Here is a 21,658-nt window from a genome sequence, read left to right as displayed (position 1 = left end):
GTAGAGCAGGAAGCTACCGAGCCAGTTGTGCAAGAGGCTGGTTCGGTTGATCGACGGAAGCTAGAAGAGATCGAAGCCGCACTAGCTGCCCTTAGAGCTCATATGATATCTGGTGATCGTATGAGGAGAGTAGAGGAGACCCAAGAAGATTTGCTCGAGACAGTGACTGATTTGGGCAATGAGGCAAGAGATGGCATAGGCGTGATACAACTTGGGTATGATGAGTTGAAGGCTCAAGTCAGTGTACTTCAGGCAGCGGTAGCTAGTTTGACCGCAAACCCTATTGAAAGAGTGGGCGTACGAGCCAAGATCCCTGATCCTCAACGCTTTGATGGAGCGAGGGATGCTAAAGAGCTTGAGAATTTCTTATTTAACATAGAGCAGTATTTTCGAGCTATGCGCACGGAGTCTGAGGAAGATAAGGTGGCAATGGCTTCGATGTATCTAGGTGGTGACGCCAAGTTATGGTGGCGGTCCAAGTTCAAAGATGGAGTGTGCTCCATTACGACTTGGGATGCGTTAAAGAAGGAGTTGAAGACCTCCTTCCTCCCCGAGAATGTTGATTACAACGCTCGTAAGAAGCTAAGGGAATTATCCCACACTGGGACTATACGGGAGTATGTGAGAGAGTTCTCAACCTTGATGTTGGATATAAAGGATATGTCAGAAAGAGATAAGTTGTTTCATTTTCTTGAAGGGCTCAAGCCATGGGCTAGACTCGAGTTGCAGAGACAGAAGGTTCAAGATTTGACAGTAGCGATAGCTGCTGCCGAGTGCCTTAATGATTATAACGATCATCCTGGAAAGCGCAAGACGCCTTCTGTGAGTAGAGCTAACACCCAACAGGTTAGAGGGAACAAGTTGGCTCGAGGGGAGAAGACATCGAGTTGGGGAGCAAATAGAAGAGTCCCTGGAAGGGACCCAGCTCAAAATAAAGTCCCTACTGGTCCTGGATCGAGCAATGGAGGGAATAGACCCTCGTTAAGGTGTTTTCTTTGCAATGGACCTCATCGGGTTGCAGAGTGTCCACAACGAAGTGCTTTTAATGCCATGGTTGCAACAACAAAGGACAGAGAAAGAGTGAACGCTCCGATAGGAGATACTGAGCCTGAGCCGGTTAGAATGGGCTCCATCCGATTCATAACTGCATTACAGTCTCAGTTGAGTAACTTGAGGAAAGAACCAGAGAGGGGATTGATGTATGTGGACATCTCAGTAAATGGGAAAACCTCTAAAGCTCTAGTCGACACAGGGGCCACATATACGTTTATCTCTCCTGAGGAAGCGGAGAGATGTAAGTTGATTGTCACCAAGGAGGTGGGACAAATGAAAGCAGTTAACTCTGCCGCTTCAATGATATGTGGAGGTGTGAAGAGGGTCAGTATCAAGCTTGGGTCTTGAGAAGGAAGTGTAGATTTCACTGTTTCCCATATGGATGATTTTGACGTGGTATTAGGGCTCGATTTTATGATAGCATCCCAGGTGATTCCTGTTCCGGCATCAAGTTGTTTAATGTTCATGGGGGAGCAGCCATGTGTGGTACCAGCTATGATTCTCCCTCGTCTTGGGAAGAAGATATTGTCCGCTATCCAATTTAAGAGAGGGGTGAAAAAGGGGGAGCCCTCCTTCTTAGTCTTTCCAATTTCCAAAGAGGATGACAATCTTGGCATGGTGCCCAGGAATGTTCAAGAAGTGCTGAGAGACTTTGAGGATGTAATGCCGAGTGAATTACCGAAAGAGTTACCCCCTAGACGGTTGGTGGACCATGAGATTGAATTAATTCCGGGAGTAAAACCTCATGCGAAATGCCCATATCGGATGAGTCCTCCGGAGTTGGCAGAGTTGAGGAAACAATTAGATGAGTTGCTCCAAGCAGGATTTATTCGACCCTCGAAGTCACCTTTCGGGGCACCTGTGTTATTCCAGAGAAAACATGATGGGAGTTTGAGATTATGTGTTGATTATAGAGCATTAAACAAAGTGACTGTCAGGAATAAATATCTCATTCCGTTGATTGCCGATTTGTTCGACCAGCTGAGTAATGCTAAGTATTTCACGAAGTTGGATCTCAGGTCGGGATACCATCAAGTGAGAGTGGCCGAAGGGGATGAGCCAAAGACGACATGTGTAACTCGGTATGGAGCATTTGAATTTCTTATTATGCCTTTTGGACTAACCAATGCTCCCGCTACTTTCTGCACTTTGATGAACCAGGTGTTCCATGACTATCTCGATAAATTCGTAGTCATCTACTTGGACGATATAATGATTTTTAGCAATTCCATAGAAGAGCACTTGGAGCATCTTCGGTTGGTGCTGACGAGATTACGGGAAAATCGGTTGTTTGTGAAGAAGGAGAAATGTGCTTTCGTCCAAACGCAAGTCCAATTTTTGGGCCACATCATTAAACGAGGGCGTATTCGTATGGATAAAGAGAAGGTGAAGGCTATCCAGGAGTAGCCGACCCCACAAAATGTTAGTGAGCTTAGATCTTTCCTTGGTTTGGCCAATTATTATAGACGATTCGTAGAAGGTTATTCTCGTAGAGTAAAGTTACTCACCGATTTGCTAAAGAAAGGCTGCGAGTGGGTTTGGTCCAAGGACTGTCAAGAGGCCTTTGATGATTTAAAGAAGGTTGTAATCAGTGAACCAGTGCTTACCTTGCCAGACCTGGAAAAACCTCTAGAAGTAGAGATAGACGCATCCGACTATGCAATTGGAGGCGTACTCTTACAGGACAAACATCCTGTGGCGTTTGAGAGTAGGAAGCTAAATGAAACTGAAGCGAGATATACGGCTCCAGAGAAAGAACTTCTCGCAGTAATTCATTGCTTGAGGATTTGGAGGCATTATTTGTTGGGTTCCAAATTTGTGGTAAAGACCGATAATACAGTAGTTAGCCACTTCCTTACACAACCGAAACTAACAGCAAAGCAAGCTAGATGGCAAGAGTTTCTGGCCGAGTTTGACTTCAACTTTGAGCATAAGGCGGGGAAAAAGAATCAGGTTGCTGACGCTTTGAGTCGCAGGGCAGATTTGGCAGCACTCCGATGTGTGGCCCCTATATCCACTAGTAGAGTGTCCAATGAAATTCGTTAGCTCATTGTGAACTTTTCCAAGCAAGATCCGCAAGTGGAGGCCCTTATGGAGATGGTTAAAAAGGATGTTGCGAAGTATTTTTGGATAGAAAATGGCTTATTGATGACAAAGGGGCCACGAATGTTTGTTCCTAGAGCTGGAAATCTACGACAGAAGCTGTTGAAGGAATGTCATGATACCCCATGGGCCGGGCATCCTGGTTGGAGGCGTACTGTTGCTTTGTTGGGACAAGGGTATTATTAGCCTCAAATGCGCCAAGATGTGATGGATTACACCAAGACATGTGTTATCTGTCAACAAGATAAGGTAGATCGACAGAGGACTGCTGGGTTGCTCGAGCCACTACCTGTACCCGCCCGATCTTGGGAGAGTATCTCCTTGGATTTTATTTCACGCTTTCCTCGAGTAGGAGATCTTGGATCAATTTTGGTGGTAGTGGACAGGTTCTCGAAGTACGCCACTTTTATACCAGCATCAAAGTATTGTTCGACGGAAGAGACTGCTAAGTTGGTGTTCAAACATGTGGTGAAATATTGGGGCATTCCTCAGAGCATAGTCAGTGACCGAGATGGAAGATTTATTGGGAAATTTTGGAAAGGATTGTTTCAGTTATTGGGGACACAACTCAACTTTTCGTCGAGTTACCACCCTCAAACAGATGGTCAGACTGAGCGATTTAATGGACTCTTGGAGGAGTACCTGAGGCAATTTATTCAGGCCAATCAGAAGAACTGGCCTCCATTATTGGATGTGGCGCAATTATGTTTTAATTCACAAAAGAGTTCGTCTACTAATAAAAGCCCTTTTGAACTGGTGACAGGTCAGCAGCCAAGACTTCCTCACACTGTGGATGAGACCTCTCAAGGTAGATGCCCTCGTGCCTCAAATTTTGTGGGGGAGTGGAAGCAGAATATGGAGATTGCCAAGGCTTACTTAGAGAAAGCAACGAAGCGTATGAAGAAATGCGCAGATCGTAATAGGCGAGACCTACACTTTCAGGTTGGAGATTTGGTGCTAGTCAAGTTGATGCCAGAACAACTTAGATTTTTGTGCCAGAGGGATCGTCGCTTGGTGCGTAAGTACAAGGGTCCAGTCTCAATAGTAGCAAAGGTGGGGAATGCTTCGTACAAAGTTGACCCTCCTACTTGGATAAGAGTTCACCCTGTCTTCCATGTGAGCAATTTGAAGTCGTTTCACACCGATCCCAATATCGATAATCAGAGTATGTCTGCCAGGGAGTCAATCGGCACACAACCACCCTCACAGCGTCATGTTGACGAGATTCTAGCAGGGAGAATTGTTAAGGTGGGTGGAAAGCAAAGACGGGAGTATCTAGTCAAGTGGGGAGGCTTTGATCAGGAAGAGAACACTTGGGAAAGATAGTATGATCTCAGGGCATTCAAACAAAAGATTGAAGAGTTTCAGGCCAAGCAGTCGACGAGGACGTCGACAAATTAGGTGGGGGAGATTGTCGTGACCGTCCCTTTTATGGGGCCACAACCGAGTAGGTACGCCAAGGCCAACCATGTATAGGGCCTAGTGGCAGGGTAGAATAAGCTTGTCCTCTTTTCAAGCATTTTAATATTTTAGGTAGGGAGTGGGGGTATGACTTACTGTCCCCTGTTCGAGCATTTCAACGTCTATAGGTAGCATTTCTGTTATTTTGTTTTTGCATATATGTAGGGGGTGGACAGCCGGCAGAGTTTGGGCTGATCCACAGGTAAAGGTACGTGTCTTGTGAACACCATCGAGGGCCGCCCCTACGGCCTAATCGGTGGTGTGGGTGAGTCTTCTGTAACCCGATGTTTCTTTTATTAATAAAACATTTTTCTCTCGGAGAAGTCTGGGGGTTGAGGTGTGCATCCGCTATGCCCCACGAGCTCGGATTATTGGTCGAAGGACCATGTGGCTATAAAGATCTAACGCGATGTTTGTTTATGCTTCATCAGATCTACGAGATTAAGGCTGACTTGGTTGGGAAGCGTCCCTTTCGAGTGCCACACGGATTAGCAACCGAACCAACTAGGCTAAGTCCGTGACACTAGGGGACTTGGCTGGAGAAAGTTCAATTACATACCACTTGTCGGAACCGTCTTTCGGTTGGGCCTCGTAATTGGGTTTCGACTTAGAAAAATAGATTAGGAGTCGCCACCGATCATTTATTTTAAAACAAATGGGTCGATCGAATACCTTATTTCTTACCTGATCTGCGTCTTACCAAAGATGTGTCGGATTCGGGAGTCGGTTACGGTCAAGGAAGGATTAGCAGCCTTGAACTGCCCTTTCGGTACTACGTAATTTCCAGTTGTCTTTAATTAAGAAAATTAAAAGTTTAAATTAAAAGATAAAATAATGATCCAAAATTGCTTACCGTAGAATGATTTGAAGATATCCTTAAAAGGTCGAGAAATGTATTATATAAAAAAAATACAAATAAAAATAAATGAATGAAATAAAAATAAAATAAATATTTTATTAATAAACACATAAACGTATAAATAAGAAATTTAAATAAAATAAAAATATGTAATACAATAAATAATAAAACCCAATAAAAATGAATAAATATGTGTATATACGTTAAATAAAATAAAAATAAATTATATAAAAATATGTATATATATACATAAGTAAAGACTAACAAAAATAATAGCAATAAATAATACATATATTTAAACATAATAATATTTAATATATATATATATAATAATAATAATATTTAAACACCCCATCACTTCACCGAAAGTTTTGGGGGGATTTTGCTCAAAGACTTTAAAGAAAAAGGGGCCCTAAAGAGTGATAATTCAAAGAGGTAGGTATTATAATAATTATAAAATAATATATATATATATATATATAATAAAGACAAAATATAAAAAATATAAAAAAATAATATAATATAATAATAATGAATAAAAACGAAAATAATAAATATATAGAAAATAAATAGAACTATAATTAAATATATACATAAAATATAAAAGAAGTAATAAAATTAAAAATAAATAAATATATACATGTATATATATAGTAAAATAAAATAATCAAAATTGTAATAGTATTAAAAACGTAATATATATATATATATATATATATATATATATATAAATAATAAAAAATATAGTTAAGTATATATAATGAGGGTTAGATTGACATAAAAATGAAATTTAGTGGCCGAATTTAAAGATAACCGAGGGAATTAAAACTGATTTGGGACTAAAATGAAGTAATTAAAATAAGGGAGGACTAAAACCGGATTTACCCTTTTATACACAAAACACGCGGATCCTATACGGATGGGTCGGGGTTGCACGCGGGTTATAAATGATCCATGGATCATGTATTTAAGCTAACAATTTTTTTAAAAAACATATTAGCCTCATTTTGTAATCAAAATCCCCCCATTTCCTCGTTTTCTCTGCCTCTTTTCTGCCTAGTTCATGTGTTATTTGATGAACACATGAACGCCACCGCCAAATCCAGATTCCGACCGCCATTGTTGGCGCCGACCGCCGCTCGCCGGTGACAAAATATAAAAAGTTTCTGTTTTTTTGAAAGCCCTTCATATATTCGTTCCAAAAATCTAAATAGTTTTTTTAGATCAAGCCTCGAAGAGAGTAGATCTACGAACGAAGGTTCGAAAAATCCCCCCCTCCTCTGTCATTGGCTTCTTGTTTCGAATCAACCAAAATGGAGTATAAACGACATGCATGCAAGATAAAGAACGAACCGAAAGCAAGGTAAGATTTTTACCTATTATTTCACTGCAAATCGAGTTACAAAAGATTTCTACTTTGTATAGTATTTCTCTGGTATTTTGCGCGTAATCCTTGTGTACCCATGTCCATAAACGTTACATTTATTTATAGGAAAATAAAATACTGTTTTTAGTCTCCATTTTCTTCCTAAAGTCTAATGGTTGTTGCATGTTTGACATTGGTGCCGAGAAATCCGGAGGAGAACGTGGCTGTGGGGCTGGAACGGCGTTGGGGTGAACTGATGGACGGAGAGCGGCATAACAGGGTTTTCTAGAAACCCTGATCTTGGAACGAGTCTTGGGCCACTTGGGTTTTTGTTTGTTTGGGCCTTGTCCCTGATTTGTTGGTCTTGGACCAGAAATGATGTGTCTACAGCTGCCCCTCTTTGCTCGTTTTCGTGTAACAAAAATAGAGCAAAGATTAAAAGACACGAATTTCGTCCATATCGAATGCCCTCTGTTGTAGAGTTGAAATCCGATGTTAAGGCTGGTTTGTCAATTTGAACTGAAATATGAAACGACTCCCTCATCGTGAGGTCGAGTTGAACTGGAAACTTCTGAGCACGATATCCTTCGTTGTGAAGTTGAAATCGAACTTATAGCTTTTGGCAAGTGACTCATGGATCGCCTTCTAGCTCAAGATACTTTGTTTTGAAGGTGAAACTTGACCTGAAGACTTTTGTGTTGATGTGTCACAGATGACTCCTTTGTCGTGAAGTTGGGTCAATATGTTTGTGAAATTGGAATCGTATATGGCCAATATAAGTTGTGCCTGAGAATTGGATATCCTTTGCAGTGAAGTTGAAATCCAATATAAGTTGCGCTGTTCCGAGGCCAATATCCTTCACTGTGAAGTTGAAATTGACCCTGAAACTGGAAAGTTTTTTTGACAGACAATCCTTCTTCGAGTTGGATATCCTTCGTCGTGAAGTTGAAATCCAATCTAGAGATGGATGTTGCTTGTGTGCACTATTCCCTTCGTCGTGAAGTTGAAACTGTGAGTGGCCCATTCGTCGTTAAATTGAGCCTTGGCTTGAATATCCTTCTCGTGAAGTGAAAATCCAAGTAAGTTGTATTGTTTCGAGTCCAATATCCTCTGCCGTGAAGTTGAAATTGGCTCTGAAAATGGGAAGCCCCTTCATCGTGAAGTTGAGCCTCAAATGGCACGATATCCTCCGTCGTGGAGTTAAAATCGTGGATTGCCCCTTCGTCGTGAAGTTGAGCCTTGACTTGAATATCCTTCGTCGTGAAGTTGAAATCCAAGTATTATATGTTGCGGGTGGATACGATTCCCTTCGCCGTGAAGTTGAAACCGTGGATGACCCTTCGTTGTGAAGTTTGGCTTTGAGATAGATATCCTTCGTTGTGAAGTTGAAATCCACTCTCGTGCAAATTGTGTCGTTTCTAGTCCAATATCCTTCGTTGTGAAGTTGAAATTGGCTCTAGCTAAGACCTGCAAACTTATGCATATATGTGATGTTATGGATGTAATGCTCTTAGGTATGCCTAAAATGCATATGCAACATATGTCGTTTTGGGCTCTGGAGAGAAGTCTCGATCTCTGGTTTCTTGTATGGAATCTTGCATTTAGAATCTTGAATTCTTCAAATATTCAAATATGATGTGCACATTCTATATTTTTTTTATTTGGGAAATGCTTCTCGACCATCTCAAGTATGTGCATGAGCCTTGATCGGCTTTCGAGTACCTGTACTTTTCAATGAATCTTTGTACAGTAATATGTGATTATCTTTTGCAGAAGTAAACAAATCATTAGGTTTAAGTTCAATTCAAGATGCTCAAAAAGAAATTGATTTATAGAAAAGATTATCTTTATTCATAAGGGAAAAAAGAACAAATGATACATGAATGAAGAATGTCTTAGATCTCGATAATGTGGGCATTTTTGAGCTGAGAAGCCGTTAGGTGACCTTGAGCGCAACCTTTATCTAGGGATCTTCGAAAATGCGACAACGTTCTGGATAGTGCAATCTTTTTCCGACTCGTTAAGTCTGCAGAAGATTCAGATGCCTGGATATTTCCATTGTACGGATTTCTTGAGTCAATATCCAAATTGCCCTTTCGGGTTTTCAACTTGGACCCATCATTGGTTGCAAGACGCCCTTTGCAGGTTTTCATCTTGAACCCGCCTTATTATTTTTTTTCTTTTTTTTTCTTTTTTTCTTTTTTATTAAGGGCGCCCTTTCGGGTTTTCACCCTAAACATTTTTCATTTTTTTCTTTTTCTTTCTTCGACTTAGGACGCCCTCTCGAGTTTTTCTCTTAAGCGAAGTATTTCTTGACTGCATCTGAATTGACGGGATGTGGCAGTTCTGGTCCGTCTATTTCAGCCATGACAAGTGCTCTTCCGGAAAAGGACTTTTTCACGACATAAGGTCCTTCCCAATTTGGCATCCATTTTCCTCGGGAATCTTTATGGACTGGCCAAATTCTTTTTAGCACTAGATCTCCTTCGCGGAATATTCTCGGGCGCACCTTCTTGTTATGTGCTCGAATCATTCGTTTCTGATAGATTTGACCATGGTGAATGGCTTTCAGTCTCTTTTCATCTATCAGATTAAGTTGATCATATCTGGATTGGACCCATTCTGCGTCATCCAGTTTGACTTCTGTCAAGACTCGAAGTGATGGAATCTCTACTTCAATGGGCAGCACTGCTTCCATTCCATAAGCTAGTGAAAATGGAGTTGCCCGAGTCGAGGTTCGTACCGAGGTTCGGTAGGCGAACAAAGCAAAATGCAACTTATCATGCCAGTCTTTGTAAGTTTCAGTAGTTTTCTCCACTATCTTTTTAATGTTTTTGTTTGCTGCTTCTACTGCTCCGTTCATCTTCGGTCTGTAGGTAGTAGAATTGTGATGCTTTATGTTGAATTGCTCACAAACAGTCTTCATCATTTTGTTGTTCAAGTTTGTAGCATTATCGGTGATGATCCTTTCAGGTAAACCATACCGACATATGATCTCTTTCTTCAAAAACTTGCAAATAGTGGACTGAGTGACATTGGCGTAGGAAGCAGCCTCTACCCATTTGGTGAAATAATCGATGGCTACAAGGATGAAACGGTGACCATTTGAAGCCTTTGGATGTATTTGCCCGATAACGTCCATGCCCCACATAGAGAAAGGCCAAGGTGACGTCATCACATGAAGTGGATGAGGTGGAACATTTATTTTGTCTCCGTAAATCTGACACTTATGACATCTTCTAGCGTAGTTGATGCAATCACTTTCTAGTGTGGACCAGAAATATCCGCATCTCATTATTTGTCTTGACATCATATGTCCATTTGCATGTGTTCCACAAACTCCATCATGTACTTCTTCCACTATCATTTTTACCTCTTCAGCATCGACACACCTTAACAGGACTCGATCATGGCTTTTCTTGTACAAGACCTCTCCGTCAAGGACATATCCAGCTGCCATCCTTCTAATGGTTCTTTTGTTAGTCTCGATAGCTTCCTCTGGATAGTTTCGATGCTTGATGTATTGTAGAATGTCATGGTATCAAGGCTTAGTGTCTTTCACCTCTTTAATTTGGTAACAATGAGCTGGATACTCATATGATTGCATATCAACTGGCATCATTTCAGACTCCCCGCCAGCCTTAAATGCAGCTGCCAAGGTAGCTAAGGCATCAGCCATTTGATTTTTTTCTCTTGGCACATAGTGGAAGGTAACTTCATCGAACTCTTCGAGCAGATCCAGGACTAGTTTCCGGTACTCTATCAGTTTTACATCCTTGGTTTCCCATTCTCCACGGAGCTGATAGATTACTAAGGCTAAATCTTCGTAGACCCGCAATGTCCTTATAACTTGCCCCAGTACAGCTCGAATTCCCAAGACACATGCTTCATATTCTGCCATGTTATTGGTGCAATCGAAGTTTAGTCTGCTAGTGAATGGGTAGTGACTCCCTTCTGGAGAGATCAGGATTGCCCCGATGCCGTGTCCTAATGGATTTGATGCACCATCAAAATGCATTCTCCAGGAACTGTCTGTTGAAGTCTCTGTTTCTTCTAAAGATATGGCCATCAAATCTTCATCTGGGAAATCAAAGTCTAATGGCTCGTAATTCTCATCGGTTCTACTTGCCAAAAAATCTGATATGGCACTTCCCTTGATTGCTTTCTGGCTCACATACTCGATGTCGAATTCAGACAACAACATCTGCCATCGGGCTAACCTTCCAGATAGAGTAGGTACACCCATCATGTATTTTAATGGATCTAGCTTGGAAATCAGCCAAGTAGTGTGATAGAACATGTATTGTCGGAGTCTTTTTGTAGCCCAGACCAGAGCACAACAAACTTTTTCGATAGGAGGATATCTGACCTCGCAATCGGTGAACTTCTTGCTCAAATAATAAATGGCTCTTTCCTTCTTTCCAGACTCGTCATGTTGACCCAAGACACACCCCATTGAGTTCTCGAATATGGATAAATACAAGAACAGGGGTTTGCCCGAGATAGGGGACATCAGGATAGGAGTGTGAGACAAATACTCTTTTATTTTTTTGAATGCAATTTGACAATTATCGTCCCATGCTTCGGAGTTGTTCTTTCGGAGAAGTCGGAAGATTGGGTCACATTTGTCGGTTAACTGAGATATGAACCGTGCTATGTAGTTCAATCTGCCTAGAAAACCTCAGACCTCTTTTTGTGTTCGTGGTGGAGGTAAATTCTGGATAGCTTTAACTTTATCAGGGTCAACCTCAATGCATTTCCTGCTGACTACGAAGCCTAACAGTTTACCGGATGTTACCCCAAATGTACACTTGCTAGGGTTCAGTCGTAGTTGGAACTTCTTCAATCTCTGGAAGAGCTTTCTCAAATTCTCGACATGTTCATTTTCTGTTTATGCCTTGACAATCATGTCGTCAACGTAAACCTCAATTTATTTGTGCATCATATCGTGGAACAGGGTCACCATAGCTCTCTAATAAGTTGCCCCAGCATTCTTCAATCCGAAGGGCATCACTTTGTAGCAGAAAGTTCCCCACATTGTTACAAACGTGGTCTTTTCCATATCTTCAGGATGCATCTTGATCTGATTATACCCTGAAAATCCATCCATGAATGAAAAGAAGGCGTTCCTGGCTGTATTGTCCACCAGAGTGTCTATGTGTGGCAGAGGAAAGTTGTCTTTGGGACTTGCCTTATTAAGGTCCCGGTAATCGACACACATGCGTACTTTCCCGTCCTTTTTTGGCACAGGCACTATGTTGGCCACCCATTCTGGATATTTGGCCACTTGAAGAAAGTCGGCATCAAATTGCTTCTTGACTTCTTCCTTGATTTTAAGGAGCATTTCTGGTCGCATTCTCCTCAACTTTTGCTGCACGGGTTTGTATTCTGGTTTGATAGGCAGTTTATGGACTACCATACCTGTGTCTAATCCCGGCATGTCTTGATACGACCAAGCGAACACATCTTTGTACTCTTGAAGTAAGACTATCAAGTTTTGTCTTGTTTCAGCCGAAAGAGTTGTGCCAACTTTAACTTCCTTTCGATCTTCTTTAGTACCCAGATTCAGAATTTCGATCACCTCCTCATTTGGCAGTATTTGTTTATCTTCTCTTTCTACCATTTTCAATAATTCAGTAGACAGGTTGCACTCATTTTCATTGTCACATTCATCAAATTCCCCGAGACAAATGGTTGATTCAAAATCCACCACTGGATCAGGATCATCAGTGCCTACATTATCGTTATCTAAGGACCTGAAAGAAACAAAGAATATAAATGCGTGAGAGGAAAACATCCCACACAAAATAGTCAAGAATTAAATTCGAAAGAAAATGGAAATGAAATACTGGAATGAAGAAGATAGAAAATGAATTTAAAAGAAACAAAATAAGGATAAAGAAAACTTGTTTGTCATAGAAAGGGAAAAATGCATCTTTCATTGAAATTAAACAATAACGTTCATTCACCCTTACAAAAGATCATCTATTGCCCGGGTATAGGCAAATAGGGATAGTTCGAATATTACTCTGAAAGACTCTTGTAAACCACAGGTAGTTCTTCCACCGACCAATTGCTAGGCACAAACCCAAGTGGTAGAGGGCAAACTCCGGATCTATCTGCGTTGTCAATATTTTCTGTGGTCACGACATTGATGTTCAGATCTTCCAGAGCCGCTTCTAAGTCGGATGAGGTGGTCTCAAACACATAACCACCTGATTTGAATGTGTGGTAAAGAGGCGGGAATGTCATGGGCTCTCATTGAAGTTCACTTCCAGTAAACCTGGCCATTCTTCTGTCCCGGTTCTTCTGGATCTCTTTCCTCTTCTCATGATGACTGGGCTGAAAACCAAGCCCAAAATGATATAGCTTCGAAATAGGAAGGACTGGATTAATCATTCCTTGCAGATGCTTCCCAATCCCTTTTCCGATTCTGGCGCCTCTTCCCAAAGTCTGCATGATCTCTATTCTAGTACACTTGGAAAGTCGGGGTTTATGAATCCTTCTTCCTTTTGCCACAAAGGTGGCATTCACAAACTCCAAGGAGTGGAATGAACACTCTACCGCTTCCTCGTCTACTTCGATGTATGGGGCCTCCGTGGTCACGCTTGCCACGATATCTTCCTCAGTATTTATAATTACTAAGGCCCCATCAATAACCAATTTAACCTTTTGGTGCAGCGTGGATGATATTGTACCTGCTTGATGAATCCATGGCCTTCCCAAAAGACAATTATAGGAATGCATGATATCCATCACTAGAAACTCGATATTGTAGGTGGCTGGTCCGATGGTCAACGGTACCTCGATCTTGCTAATAACCTCTCTCTTGGTCCCATCAAATGCTCGGACCACATTCTTGCAGGCTCTCATATTTGATGTATCTATTGGAAGTTTCTTTAATGTGACTAAAGGCATTACATTCAGGGCTGAACCGTTGTCAATTAAGACACTTGGTAGGGCATGCCCTTTGCAATATGTGGTGATGTGCAATGCCTTTGTTCGGCCTCTTCCTCCGGATGGAATCTCATCATCTGAAAATGAGATGAGATTATCAGCTTGAATATTATTCACCAGTCGATCCATTTTGATGACCGGTATATTCTGTGGCACAAACGTTTGATTAAGGACTTTCAATAGTGCCTCCCGATGTGCCTCTGAATTTAACAAAAGTGCCAACATTGAAGTGTGTGTTGGCAAGTTGTGGAGCTATTCTACAACACTATACTCGCTATGCTTCAAGAATTTGAGGAATTCTTTAGCTTCTTCCTCCTTTATGGGTTCGTTGATAGCTAGTACATCTTCCTTGAAAGGCTCAAGTGGTCTTTGCCCCACTTTGCTATCATATCCTTCGGAAGTACTCACCTGACATCCATACCTCCATGGCACTTGTCGAATGTTCTTGTACTGAAAAGGCCGAGGTACTGTAATAACCACCTTAGTTGGTGTTGCTGTTGTCATTTTTGCTTTAGGGAAAATTATCAAAGGACTACCTCTACCGAATTTCTTGTCTGATGATTCTCCGGTAGCGCAAACATCCTCTTCCGGGGAATCCTGAATTTCTTCATAAAATTCCAGCTCTTTTCGGTCCATCATGAGTTGGACTAATGATCTGAATTCCGGGCACTCTTGTACTTCATGCCCCTTTTCACAGTGGTAACAACAATGGTTACCACATTCATTCTTTGTTGCACATGATTGGGGTGCAAGAAGCCCTACCTTTACCATTTGGCTCCATACCCAAGCCAAATGAGTTTTAACTTCCGAAACACTAGTTTTGATTCTCCTGCCATTTTTGGTGGTGACTGTATTGATCCCGGTCTCCGGATGATTAGGCAATGGATTATGGGCGACGTTCGGTGTTCCAGAGTTGAAAGTGATCCAATTCTTGTTCCGCATTCGTTGGACAAGCCTCTTGAATGCGAGACAACTTTCGATCGAATGCCCTTGCACACCACCATGATATTCGCAATGAGCGTTCTCGTCATACCATCTCGGGTAAGGGGGCTTTATTGGATCCATTGGGTAAGGCGACACCGCGTGAGTGTCGAAGAGCTGTTGGTATAACTCTTTATATGTCATGGGAATGGTATCGAACTGCTCCCTTTCCCTTTCCCTTTCTTTCCTTGATTCTCTTTGAGTTTGAGTAGAAGCACCAGATGGTACAGCTGCAGTGGTTTTTGAACTTGATATCGTAACACCTTTATTAGCGTTATAGGTGTTGATATTGTTGATCTCTCTATCTTTATTCTTCATGAGAGGCTTTTTACTGGAATCTCCTCCCTCAATTTTTCCTTGTTTAAGGGCCAACTCGATCAATTCACCGGCCATGACTAAATCTGAGAAACTTCCCGATGTGATTATCACCAGGTGCCCAAAGTAAGGTGTCTTTAAGGTCTGTACAAACAGTTTTCTAGTTTCATTTTCATCCAATAGTGGATGAACTTGCACAGCCAAATCCCTCAATCGTTGTGCGTATTGTCGGAAACTCTCGTTGTGTTTTTTCTTCAGGCTTTGTAACATAACCCGATCTGGTCTCATATCGTTGATATGTCTATACTGCTCCAAGAAAGACTTGGCTAAGTCTTTCCACATCTTGATATGAATTCGGCTGAGCTGGTTGTACCACTGGATAGCTGAACCGGACAGGCTCTCCTGAAAGCAGTGGATCAGGAGTTGGTCATTCCCCCCATATCCTGTCATCTTCCGACAGAACATAATGATATGGGCTGAAGGTCAGTTGTTCCCGTCGAACTTCTCAAACTCAAGAACTTTAAACTTTGGTGGAATCACCAAATCTGGAACTAGACTCAGCTCCATTGTGTTCACTCTATAATAATCATGGTCCCCTTGGACCATCTTCATCTGGTCTTCCAACATCCTGATTTTTTCTTCCATCCTTTTGGCTTTATCTTCCTCATCAAAATCCAGGATATGGTAATCATCCAGATGATTGTCAGGGATATTCGCGGAAGTTTGTATCTTAACAATTGACGCAGCCTTCCCTTTGGTAACTGATGAGTCCCCAGGTAATGCAACTTTCCCTTTAGTTGCGGATAAGTCCCCAGGTAATAATCCAGGTGAGATAACAACTTGTGGGGTTGGTGATATGGTTACCCCCTCGGAGAAACCTCCCTCTACTGTACTAGCTTGTTGTAAACATGATAATTTGGCCACGATTTGGTCAACCAAAGACTCCTGGTTTTTCTTGATGGACTCCAGGGTGCTTTGACTGTTCTGAGCCATCTTATCTTCCAGTTTCTTTTGCAGTCTTGTCATGTTCTCCTCGAGTTTTTTCATTCTGGCCTCCATATGTCTCTTTTTTGTTCGAGTGTTGTACGGATGAGCTTGTGGAGGTAAGCTTGATGTTTGCTCTTTCTGAGACATGTTCTGTTAGTTAATACGAATGTAAAAACATGGAAAATATAAAAAATAACATGAAATATAAAATGCAAAGTATGCAATGCATGATGTATGCAATGTAGAGACATTGATCCAGAAAAGTATTCATTATCATAAATAATCCTTATTTAAACAAAAGTGCTTTATCTTATAAGAGACATAAAAGCAATCTAAAGGTATATCCGGACTAAATCCTCTAGATGCCGAATAGCTTCCAGTAGGTTGAAAAGTCTTCTTCCTTCATCTGTCACTGGTTGGATGCCTCGTCGAACCACTCCGACTTCCCTTGCTAAGTCACGCAAATGGCGGGCTGCCTTCTGAACTTGATCTAGGAAATCACTGATTACTGCATCTCTGGCCCTCACCCTTTGCTGAGCTTGCTCCCATCGGAAACGCCACTGTAAACCTCCATCGAAAGACACTATCTGAAGCTCGTTTGCTTGCTTCTTGAACCTATCAATAATGGCTTCTAACTCAGCTATGGTCTTTCCCGCTTGCTCATGTTGCCTCTCCAGATCAGCCACCTGGATTCTCAAGCGTTAGTTTTGATGTTGACTATCTGCTAAGCGCCTTTGAGTAGTCTTCAGTTGTTCCTTCCAAGTTCTCTCATCAGGCCCCTCAAACTTCCTTTTCAGACTGTGAGCTTCATCTTTCCAGTATTCAGAGGTTCTTTTCAACTTAGAGTTATCCTGGACTTTATCTTGGTACTCCTTTCTCAAGTCCTTAATCTCGAAACAGATCTTTTTATGTTTTTTCTCCAGTTTGTCTGCCCGATCTTTCTAAGCATCGACATCTAGTTTCCATTGATATCGCTCAGCCTCGAGCTCTCTTACCTTTTTCTTCAGCTCATTCTTTATAGCTTCAAACTCTATTTTTGCTATTTCAAGTTCGGAAGGGACATGCCTGAGATGTTCCTCCATTGTCCGGGTGTCCTCATATTCTGGCACCGGGATATTGTCATTTTTCCGCAATCTTCGCCATTCCAAATAATCTGGAGTAAGCATGTCTTTAGCAGCTACAACATCCATCCGGAACACTTTCTTCCATGACTCGGCTGCTTCCTTGATCATCTTCTTATAGCTGTCACCATGATACCCAAACTCTGATCTAGCTAGTCCGTATGTCGCTGGAACAAACTGACGTGCCACATACTGTCTAAGTGCTAACAACGGAGTATACCCAACTGTACCCCAAAGTCCAAGTAAGGTCATAGTGTCAGAGTCCCCACACCGAAAAAGAACGTCGCTGAGGAACAACCAGGGGGCTCTCCAGGCAATATCTCGGTCCTGAAGATGAGTGAAGACTTTCATCCACTTCTCTTTTGAAGCGCCTTCATGCCATTTCATGGTGATGAACTCTCCCAAAGGTGCTGAATCAGCGGTAGGCAACCCCGTTAGTCTTCCAGAAGTGGCTGTGAATCCAGATTTGAAGGAACTGAACACATCCAATGAATCTACCTCCGCCAGCTCTTCGGCAATGGTTGAGAGAGCGAAAAGTCTCGGCTAAGATGGTCGGTGCTGGGTTGACTCGTTTCAGAAGTTGCTCAAACAGTTCTACCACAGCTGCGTCAATGCATCCCAAAACCTTCGGAAAGATGATCAAGCCATACAGACCTAGTGCAAAAAGGTCTATAGTCTTCCATTCATCAGGGTGGTCCTTCATTAGTTGCCTTATGTGGATCCACTCAATTTCTTGCCCGTTACCTTTGTGTCGGAGTCGGTCAGTCACCCACTTTTCATCAACTCCTGCAATCTTAGCCATTCCGTTCTTGAAAGGCTGACTCTTGATGTGTTTGATGTAGGCTCGCTCCAGTTTAATGCTTTCACAGTGCAATAGTGTAGTATACTCCTCGATGGTAGGTATCATGTCCTCATGGTTGAAAGTGAAGCAACTGTATCCCGGGTTCCAGAATTGAACCAAGGCTTTGATTAAGGGCTCATCGGTCTTAACATGAAGCAAAAGTGCAATGTCACCATACCGCTGACTGAACTTCTGTTTCCGATCGTTCTTCCAACTGTCCCAGATGTCTCGAAGTTCTTGCACATTGTTCTGTTTTAGGCTGATAGAGGCGTAGCTAACCAGCTCTGTCATATAGTTTCCTTGAAGACTGTCTCCCTTTTCCTTCTGAGCCTTCTCAGACCATAGTCGTACCTCGGGGTTTTTAATCTCTTGTATTACAACACCTTTGTCCATAGATTCAGATTATTTAAGTTTTAACAAACACGTTTAGTGGATCAATGGCCTCTTTTATGATGCAAATGCTAAAAAACAAACACAAAGGCAAAAAGTTAGTAATATAAAAAATGATGAAATAAATGGAAAAAAGTAACAAAGACAAACAAACAATATGATTAGGGTAAAAATATCCTAGGTTTGGAAATGAGGTTATGGGGTAGGCTCTATTTCTCCATAGTCTCCCGTTTTAGATGCTAAAAAAAATGGTACCCGAGTTCTCTTTGCTGGTGCCCCTTTGGGCTTGCCAGACCCTTAGTCCTAAACCCATCACAGGCTTGTGTGGACTAAGTTAAACTCGAGAGGAAACATTCCCTTATGCCCACACGGAGAATAAATTCACACGAAGGCATAAGTTATATGTATCCTGAAGGCTACTTGCTAGGCCCACACGGTGAATAAATTCACACGAAGGCGTCGCTTTCACCCCCACTTAAAACGGGTTCGGAGCTCGGGTTTAGAGCCTTAGATGAAAAAGTTTGGAAAGCTGAAATCATTAGAAAACAGTCAGTACAACTATTTACTCGGAAAAATATAATCAAAAGTAAGCAATAATGATCGAAATATTACCTTAAAATTTAAATTTACCCTTTTCATTAAAAAGACAACTGGAAATTACCTTAGCCTGACTCGCTTACCTATCCCCAGCGGAGTCGCCAAGCTGTCGGAACCGTCTTTCGGTTGGGCCCCGGAATTGGGTTTCGACTTAGGAAAATAGATTAGGAGTCGCCACCGATCATTTATTTTAAAACAAATGGGTCGATCGGATACCTTATTTCTTACCTGATCTGCGTCTTACCAAAGATGTGTCGGATTCGGGAGTCGGTTACGGTCAAGGAAGGATTAGCAGCCTTGAACTGCCCTTTCGGTACTACGTAATTTCCAGTTGTCTTTAGTTAAGAAAATTGAAAGTTTAAATTAAAAGGTAAAATAACGATCCAAAATTGCTTACCTTAGAATGATTTGAAGATATCCTTAAAAAGTCGAGAAATGTATTAGATAAAAAAATACAAATAAAAATAAATGAATGAAATAAAAATAAAATAAATATTTTATTAATAAACACATAAACGTATAAATAAGAAATTTAAAATAAAATAAAAATATGTAATACAATAAATAATAAAACCCAATAAAAAAATGAATAAATATATGTATATACGTTAAATAAAATAAAAATAAATTATATAAAAATATGTATATATATGCATAAGTAAAGACTAACAAAAATAATAGCAATAAATAATACATACATTTAAACATAATACATATATTTAAACATAATAATATTTAATATATATATATATATATATATAATAATATTTAAACACCCCCCATCACTCCACCGAAAGTTTTGGGGGGATTTTGCTAAGAGACTTTAAAGAAAAAAGGGCCCTAAAGAGTGATAATTCAAAGAGGTAGGTATTATAATTAAAAATAATATATATATATATATATATATAATAAAGACAAAATATATAAATAAAAATATAATATAATAATAATAATGAATAAAACGAAAATAATAAATAATAGAAAATAATAAAATATAATTAAATATAATAAAATATAAAAGAATAATAAAAATAAAAATAAATAATATATACGTATATATATATAAAATAAAAATAAAAAATGTAATAGTATAAAAACGTAATATATTTAAATATAATATAATAAAAATATAGAAGTATAAAATGAGGTTAGATTACATAAAAAACGAAATTTAGTGCCGATTTAAAGATAACCGAGGGAATTAAAACCGATTTGGGACTAAAATGAAGTAATTAAAACATGGAGGAATAAAACCGGATTTACCCTTTTATACACAAAACACGCGGATCCTATACAGATGGGTCGGGTTGCACGCGGGTTATAAATGATCCATGGATCATGTATTTAAGCTAACAATTTTTTTTAAAACATATTAGCCTCATTTTGTAATCAAAAGCCCCCCATTTCCTCGTTTTCTTTGTCTCTTTTCTGCCTAGTTCATATGTTCTTTGATGAACACATGAACGCCATCGCCAAATCCAGATTCCGGCCGCCGTTATTGGCGTCGACCGCCGCTCGCCGGCGATAAAATATAAAAAGTTCTGTTTTTTTGAAAGCCCTTCGTATATTCGTTTCAAAAATCTAAATAGTTTTTTTAGATCAAGCCTCAAAGAGAGTAGATATACGAACGAAGGTTCGAAAAATCCCCCCCTGCTCTGTCATTGGCTTCTTATTTCGAATCAACCAAAATGGAGTATAAACGACATGCATGCAAGATAAAGAACGAACCGAAAGCAAGGTAAGATTTTTACCTATTATTTCACTGCAAATCGAGTTACAAAAGATTTCTACTTTGTATAGTATTTCTCTGGTATTTTGCGCGTAATCCGTGTGTCCCATGTCCATAAACGTTACATTTATTTATAGGAAAATAAAATATTGTTTTTAGTCTCCATTTTCTTCCTAAAGTCTAATGGTTGTTGCATGTTTGACATTGGTGCCGAGAAATCCGGAGGAGAACGTGGCTGTGGGGCTAGAACGGCGTTGGGGTGAATTGATGGACGGAGAGCGGCGCAACAGGGTTTCCTGGAAACCCTGATCTTGGAACGAGTCTTGGGCCACTTGGGTTTTGGTTGTTTGGGCCTTGTCCCTGATTTGTTGGTCTTGGACCAGAAATGATGTGTCTACACCACTACATACTACTCATGATAAAAATGGGAATATCCAGCAGATAGGAAAATGAATTGAATTGAAATCAGAAATGCGTAGTGAAAACCCTAACAGGTCGAGCTCTGATGAAACAAAGGACAAGTCATAAAAAACGGCGATGAAGGTGAAGAGAAAAGAGGTAATTAAAAGGTGAAATTGAAATAGAAAGAAAAGACGGATACCAATTAGAAAACCAAACGGAGATCAATCGGAGGAAGAGAGATTTTCCAAGAGCCTTTTTATCCCTTCTTTCCATGGCAACGTCCCACATATCGTTCGTTCCCGATGTGCTTCGGCTGATTGAGTTTCAGATTCAATCAAAATCGAAAACCCCAAACAAGGAACGGATCCAAAATTTTGAAATTTAAATTAGAAAAGGGAAACAGACCCGGCCGTGATAAGCTGTGTGGATGAAATACTGAGCATTGGCCGTAACGCATAGCATTCCAGCTATGATCCCAAGGGGAAGTGCCACTTCC

The 21,658-nt window shown here is 40.6% G+C and overlaps 1 long non-coding RNA gene across 1 annotated transcript; it reads right to left on the bottom strand.

Moving 5' to 3' along the window:
* Positions 1–302: 302 nt before the first annotated feature.
* Positions 303–21,658, bottom strand: LOC120185627. Its single transcript, XR_005522142.1, has 4 exons — positions 21,568–21,658; positions 21,374–21,475; positions 15,636–15,640; positions 303–313 (listed from the first exon to the last, which is right to left on the bottom strand). It is a non-coding gene; the product is annotated as an uncharacterized LOC120185627 (long non-coding RNA).

Source organism: Hibiscus syriacus, unplaced genomic scaffold (genome assembly GCF_006381635.1).
Source record: "Hibiscus syriacus cultivar Baekdansim isolate YM2019G1 unplaced genomic scaffold, ASM638163v2 tig00113124_pilon, whole genome shotgun sequence".
In the NCBI taxonomy this organism is placed as follows: domain Eukaryota; kingdom Viridiplantae; phylum Streptophyta; class Magnoliopsida; order Malvales; family Malvaceae; genus Hibiscus; species Hibiscus syriacus.
Note: the sequence above shows the minus strand (reverse complement) of the source record. Positions and strands in the feature narration are given on the sequence as shown.